The sequence below is a fragment of the Nannospalax galili genome, unplaced genomic scaffold (assembly GCF_000622305.1).
Source record: "Nannospalax galili isolate Female #2095 unplaced genomic scaffold, S.galili_v1.0 scaffold371, whole genome shotgun sequence".
Lineage (NCBI taxonomy): Eukaryota > Metazoa > Chordata > Mammalia > Rodentia > Spalacidae > Nannospalax > Nannospalax galili.
The window spans coordinates 4,756,450-4,762,072 of NW_008331606.1; the positions used below are offsets into that span (position 1 = coordinate 4,756,450).

The 5,623-nt window shown below is 39.9% G+C and overlaps 1 non-coding gene across 1 annotated transcript; it reads right to left on the reverse strand.

Annotated features, from left to right (window-relative positions):
• Positions 1-209: 209 nt before the first annotated feature.
• On the reverse strand, positions 210-315 carry LOC115069193. The gene has a single exon (XR_003848474.1). It is a non-coding gene; the product is annotated as a U6 spliceosomal RNA (small nuclear RNA).
• Positions 316-5,623: the final 5,308 nt, after the last annotated feature.

Consider the following 5,623-nt stretch of genomic DNA (forward strand, 5'->3'; position numbering starts at 1 on the left):
GGTGTGCATGTGCGCATGTGTGCAAAGTCCTCTTCTGGCTTAGCCACCTTGCCAGCCCAGAGAATGATTTTATAGAGTGAAAGGTCAGGAGCAGAACAGCCCACTTTGGGCCTAGAGAGAGGAGGGACAGATATCACTATTATTATTATTATATATTTGCTGTTTTATTTTGAAATGTATAAATTAGCACACACAATATTAAACTTCATTAAAAATGAGAGTGCTTCATGAATTTTTGTGTCGTCTGTGTATAGGGGCCATGCTTACACTCTCTCTGTTATTCCAGTTTTAGTATACGTGCTGTGAAGTGAGTACTACACTCTATGTTAGCAGGGCATATTTCTATTTCAGACTGTAAAAAGCATGTGCACAATAGTTTGTTCTGTGTGAAACTTTAACCTAGATATAAGCTAGAAAGCATCTCAGGAGTTAGAAACTTAGTGGCCTTTGGAGTATGTGAACCCCCTTGAAGCACGTCATTGGGGGCAGGATTAGAGAGTTCTTAAACCTTGCCAGATTGCCAGTCGCCCTCTTGTTTCCTGTGCCTGCATGATGATGTGAGAGCTTAGTTTCTGATGCTCCTGCTCCATCCACCTCCAGCCACCATGCCTCCCTGCCATGATGCACTATAATTCCCATGGAACCGTAGCTCAAATAAACTCTTTCTTTTATAAATGCTTTGGTTAGTGTTTCTATCACAGCAACAAAAATGTTAAGTAATACACAGGCATAAAATAATGATGAAGAAAATTTCAGGAGACAATTTGGAAAAGAGCACAAATATCAGAATTCCCAGAGATAAGGCTGACCACCTGACCAGGAGAAAAGACTAAACTCTGGGATGATTTTGGAATGATGTCTTTGTTCAGTGCCCCTATGAAGTATGCTAGCTGGGAATGGGACAGGACAGGTAGGGTTTGGGATGCTAGTCCTCTGTGTTCCCAGATTACTGGCTGTCTGAATAAAGTACCGCTTAAAGACTTAATGCTCATTGGTGTTTGAAGTGGTAGGAAACATGAGCTCTGGTATTCCAGTTACACTTTGACAGTCTGTTCTGTCAGGAAGTTGATTATTTAAGAACAAGAAACTGCCTCCCTTGGGTATGTTCTGCTTTCCTGCTTTTCTCAACCAACTCCTTCCTAGTCTCTCTACCAACATGATCCCTATCTGCTTTCTGTTCTCCTTGGAATTCTCAACATGGAATGAACATTGTTCAGCCAAGACAGATAAAAAAATAACAAGTACAAAAGCGAGACTGTGTTTGCCGGTTCGTGCCTGGGACAGAAAAGGGGAGAAAGTCTCCATACTGAATCCTGTAACTCCCTATGAGAGCTTTGCAGTATCCGCCTTTCCACTGATGCTTGCTGGCTGGGCTGGGCTTTACTTTCGCTACTATCTTTCTTCTGTCCTCTGGTTGACATGCCAGGGTGAAGAAAGAACTGCACACGCTCTAGTTTTCCTTTCTCCAAATTCATGGAACATAAACCAAAAAATCGAACCTACAAAAAGAAGTCCTAAATATGGCCAGCCAACCTCAGAGAAAAATCTCTGTGTATCTCTCTCTCTCTCTCTCACACACACACACACACACATTTTGCTTTAAAAAAAAAAACTACTACATAGGGGTTCCTATACACACCTTAGGCCAGACTTCTGCCATTGAACTATTAAAATCTCAGTTGTTTCATTCCCATAATGAGGACAAGAATGGGACCTATAGCCCATAATGCTACTGAGAGAATTTCAAACAGCTAAAACTTTTAGAGAAATGTGTAGCACAGTAAACATCAACTATTACTATATCATGAAGAAGTAACAGATGGATAAAGGTGGCGTGGTAGCAAAGACCCTAGAATTTCAGAATTTGAAAAGGAAGAAGTCCTTGGATCTCAACTAACTGGTTATGTTGCACATCTCATCTCACAGAAAAGAAAACTGAGATCCAGATGGACGAAACACTGGATTCTCATGTGAATACTCTCCACACCAATTAGTTCTGTACTTTATCTAATTTCTGATTTCTTTGTGCTTCCAACCAGCAAATATTTTCTGATCATTTAGCAAGTGATTGTCACAATGCACAAATCTAGGAAGTTGTACAATGTGGTGCCTTTAAGTGGAGAGGTACTGTGGCAGACACATCTTAGATTAGCCTCCATAATCCTTCCTCCTGGTGTTCCTACCCCAATTGTTTCCCTCCTGTTATGGTTTAGAGTTTTGTGCTTGGTTTCTAGCTGCATGTTAGGCAAGCTCTCCACATCCCCAGGCCTAAGACTTTATATTTTTTTCCTTTTAATGTGACCAGCCAAGTGCCAGATCTAATACTTAATTATAAGGTATTTGTTTATGATAATCATCTCACAATATATACGTATCAAACCATCACATGCACACTAAATATATTCAATTTTATTTATAAATTATACTTTAATAAAACTGAAAATAAGAGTAGCAGATGTCCAGGGATGGTTGAATCATCAGTCCCAGCAGGCTCTAACTTGCTAGTGTCAAGGCTCTGATGAGGAAGAAGTTGGTTAAGAATAGGTATGGTGAATATGGGTTCATACATTACAAAAGCCTTTTTAAAAATATTTTATTTATTTTTATTTTGTGTGTATGAATGTATTGCCTGCATGTATGCAACACACCTCTGTCGTGCAGTGCCCACAGAGGTCAGAAGAGGACGTTGGAGTCCTTGGAACTGGAGTTACAGATAGTTGTTAGTCGCCATGCTGGTGCTAGGAATCAAACTCAGATTCTCTGTAAGAACAGTCAGTGCTCTTAACTGATGAGCCATCTTTCCAGCCCCCAGTACAAACATCTTCAGTCTAGATTGCTTGAAATGTTCTGAATGAAATACACAGCAATTCAATAAAAACAAACTTTAAAAAAATCTTTACTCTCCCGTTCCTGCACAACTGGCCCACTCCTCCCTCGGAAGAGCTAATATTCCTCTCCTTGTTTGCAGACAATGAAGAGATCCTTTTTTATAAAACATGTTTATTGATACTCTCCTCTAACCTTCAGAAAAACGATATCTTAAAATACTTTGAATAGCTAGACATGGTGGCACATGCCTTTAACCCTGGCCATCAAGTGGCAGAGGCAGGTGGACCTCTATGAATTTGAGGCCAACTTGGTCTACGAAGCGAGTCCCAGGACAAGCAGGGCCACCGTTAGACACTATCTGAAAAATGTTCTGAATGATAGAGAATCGAGTCACCATCAGACACCTAAAGGATTTGTGGATGGTTGTTCCCATCATAGCCTCACTTAATTCAGCAGACATTACAAACCCAAGACAGATCTTGGAAAATGACAGTCAACTCAACCATGTATTAGTTCCAATAAATGACCACTGTGCTAAATGAAGCATCTTTTCTAAAGCTAATTAATACATCCTTAGATTAAGGCATGAGGCCCTTGAAATCTAAGGCATATTCTTCCTAGTCACAGGGAACTGATAAAATAATGGCAAGCATTCACCATCTTGCCCCAAGTCCCTGTTGCCTTGCTAGACTTCTGTCTTTGTGTAGGCCACAAGGGTGTACATATTACTTAAAAATTCACGATTGGTCTTCTAAACTGATGGAATCAAGGTCATGGAACCAGATAATCAGGAAGTTGTGAACACATTGAAAGTCTTAGTAAAACAAAGGAGTATGTGCACAATAGGTATAAACCACAAGGAAGATTCAGAGAACATGCCCTTTCAATGAAATGTTTGGATAGTCAGTATTGTGTGTAATGCCAGGGTACCCCCTCCAAAGCATAGGTCAGAATTTGTACCACTGGCCCCAAGAAGGAAACACAAGACCTGGGCAGCCCATCTTCTTCCACTGGGAACAGTGGCCGATGGTTCGCTAGTTGTTTTGATGTTCTTACAAGTTCTGTTATGGGCTTCCTAAATTTAAGAGATGAGAGAAGAAGAGAGGGTAAGAAGGGAAAAAAGAAAGGGGAGAAGGGAAATGGGAAGGGGAGGAGATGATATGGCAATGAAGATAGTAGGAGGAGAAAGAAAGGAGAGGTGATGTAGGACAAAAGGAAGATGAAAATGCAGGGAGATAAACCAAGAAAAAGGACAAACCAGGGGAAGAAAAATTACATATGGAGAGGAAAATAACAATGATTAATCACATATGGAGAGAAAAATAACAAATTTAAGTAGAATATTAAAGAAAAAGAGAAAAGAGCAGGATGGAGATCAGTGATTTTTTTTTGGTTACTTAAATTGAGATTAGATTAAAGTAAAACAATCTCAAATCATTTTATTTACCGTGTGTGTATATATTTGTCAACACATGTGCCACGGCACACACAAAGTACAAGAGCCTGTTATTTCCTTCCACCATATTCAAATTATTTTAAGGAACTAGTTTCATGATGAGAAAAAAACACAAAGTCTCCTTGCATTTAACATTAATTACTGCATTCTCCAGTATTTGTGACTGGCTTCTTTCAATTAGCCATATGATAGGATCAGAATTTGCAGGGTTTTCCTATGTATCCCAGGTTAGCTCAGAATAAGTCCTTTACTTCCTCAGTCTCCCATGACTGGCTTTCCTTTAAAAAGAATGGATAATATCTGATTGTATGAATCTACCACATTTTGTTTAGCCATTCATCCATCAATGGACAGTTAGGTTGTTCAAACTGCTGGCTATCATAAAGAACATGTTATGAACATGAATGTTCAGATACCTCTTTGAGATCTTGCTTGTCCTTTTTTATATATATTGGAAAGTGCTGGATCACATGGTAATTCCATGTGGAGATAAGGCTGTGTCCTGCTCTGAGTGACTCCATGTTGTATAAACAGTAGTTTTCAGTCTGTGTCTTGTCCCGGGTGACTATTTTATAAAACAGCACTTTGAGCAATTTTGAGTGCAAATGCCGAAGCAGAATCCTGCTTGTGCAACTAAATAACAACCATCTGTCCGCACAGACCATGAGGCACAAACTCATAAATTACTTATTCATACAAGTAAAATATTACCAACTATGAACTTGTCAAATTAAATCAGGGACACATAGGCACATGGGGATGTCAAAACCATATCAGAAAAACCAGGCCCATGAATTTATCAGACATACCAGAACAATCAATAGTGCAGCTTCCTCATGCAGATCATGTAAAAGGAGGGATACCTAATGCAGGGGTCCATTGGCACCCCCTGACCCATCATCAGATCCATCTAGTGCACATATTAGGGGACTGACAGGCAATGAATGAACTCTCAACTCTGTCCCTGGGACTTGAGTTCAGCACATCCCTTCTTGATGTGGCCATTGGTCCAGATCCAATAAGCCTGGAATCCAAGCTGTGTGCCTTGAATCAACTCTGCCTGGGTTCCTTAGATTACTATCTTGTGAGGCCACCTACATTGACTATTTCTGTCTCAGCTCTCTACTTCTTGTCTTTAGTAAGGATGCTTTGAACACTGAGGAGACTTTAACCTTTCCTTAGCCAGTCTGTAAGCTGTAACCTTGTGTAAAATGGAATGTGTGAGCTGAGAGTTAATATTAAAATTAAGAGACTCAAGAGGGTAGGGATTTTTAAAAAAGGGTAGTGGAATACATGTGACATAAAAGTGGAAAGGAGGCCAGCTGGGTATGAGGAAGG